The sequence below is a fragment of the Phalaenopsis equestris genome, unplaced genomic scaffold (genome assembly GCF_001263595.1).
Source record: "Phalaenopsis equestris unplaced genomic scaffold, ASM126359v1 Scaffold232908, whole genome shotgun sequence".
NCBI lineage: Eukaryota > Viridiplantae > Streptophyta > Magnoliopsida > Asparagales > Orchidaceae > Phalaenopsis > Phalaenopsis equestris.
The window spans coordinates 341,549-343,538 of record NW_018250867.1 but is presented as its reverse complement, the minus strand read 5'-3'; positions in this window follow the sequence as shown (position 1 = coordinate 343,538).

The following is a 1,990-nucleotide window of genomic DNA, read 5'->3' as shown; positions in this document are numbered from 1 at the left end:
AACCAATTCAAATCACCATTTCACAAATCTTAAGACAAGGAGAAAGACAGAGAAAACTACTCAGATCTCATGGAGAAAACACAACAAAACTCGGAATTCATATTTAAAAGCAAAGTCATAAACACTACAACAAGTAAATAAACTTATCTCTAATTTATCCCCAAGCAAACTCCTCGAAGTTCCCTTGAATCTCTTCCTTTCTTTACAGCACACAGAATTCCTCTTTGAAGTTGCAAGGAGGAAGAAATCTCTCACTTTCCCTCCACTCTTACAATCTCCCGAAGAATTCCTCATAATTGAGACTCTCTACTGAACTCTCTACACACTACTGGAATCTTTCTAACCTCCATGACCTTTCTAACAACCAGGACCTTTTTAACATCCAGGACCTTCTTCTCCTCCTTCTATTTTCGGCCAAAGTCTTCTCTTTAAAAATGTGGATGAGTTTTCCTAAGAGTTGCCAAAGCATCCCTTCAAAATTTATCCTCATCCAATGCATTGTTGGACATAACCACTGAGCTCGCCATCAGCGGCCTCGAGGGCGCCGTTGGTGGGCCTTCTAAATGAATTAAATCTGGAGTCTCGGGAAAAGTCCGCCGTCGGCGCCGTTGGGCTCGCCGTCGGCGCCCTAGTTCAAATCTTCACATTTTGGTCCTTTTTCGCTCCAAATTCGCTCCTTTTTACATCTTTTTGCTCCAATGATCCTAATTCATCATTCCTATCTTTCTTTAAAGTGAATATCTTTCTTTAAAGTGCAATATCATAAAAAATAGTCTAAAATAGGTATGAAAATCTCAACATATTTTCTTTTGGTCACTGATCATCCAATAGAGACGTTTTAATTTAGTAACAAATTTCTTTTTGTGATGTTTGTGATTAAATTATGAGTTGTTTTATATTTTGAATGTTGTGACAGTGAATTTTATTATGTTTGATTTTTAAATTTTTTTTTTTGTTTTGTTATCTTAGCATTTTTGGTTTTCATGCAGAGTGACATCGATGTTTAACATGCAAGTTTGGAATAAGAAGTACAGAAAGGTAAATACATTAATTTAAAAGTGTACTCATCGATTCTTCTCGTTCCTCCACCTGAAAGTTTAGTACTTGCAAGACATGTGTATAATTTTACAAAGAATTTAAATTGCAGGAGTAATTGAAGGTATAGCTACCAAACCCCAAGTTATGATTCTATTGAGCCTCCGATGTTTTTAGTGGATGATTCTAGAACAAAATGTAGCAAGTTCAACTTGTCCTTCAAAATATCCAAAAGATTTCAAAGTGCTCAGGGCATGACCCTGAACTACTTGGAAGATCTCTTAAATTTTTTTGAGTTCATTTAGAACTTATCATATTGTTCTATTAATCATCCAAGGTTAGAGTGTGACTATCCCGTTGCCTGGTGAAACTTGACAATTCAATTATCTCAAGGATAGGATACTTAGTCAATTTGACACTTTACTTAATAATTATATGGATGAATGCCCTTAAGGCAAGCTCAAGTCATTAAAGATTTGGTGCTCATCACAAATGGGCTTGGAGTGCTTAAAATGTATTAATCATTAATCATATCATCACTTCTAAACTCCATTCAATAGTTTTAAATATTAAGCTTAGCTCACTACCAAGCCCAAACAATCATAACAGGGAAATTAGTGGTGATTAAAATTTTGGTTTAAGTGTTATTTATTCTTATTGAATGATCATATCATCATCAATTTTAGGCTTTAGATAAGTAAATTATCATCTCCCTAGCTTAAGCTCATCACTTAAGAATCGTTTGATCTCAGTTGACTTCCAAGTCGTGAAGATTAGGAAAATTATGATTTTATTGATATTGTGAAAAATATTGTGAAAAGGTGGTAAGAAGGTGGTAAGTGAGTTTCTATCTTTAACCCATTACATTTCAATCATCCAACATATTTATCAAGGATTAAAATTTCCCATCCCCAATATATAATCCTAAATTTTGATTAAGGCACCAAAGCCTAAA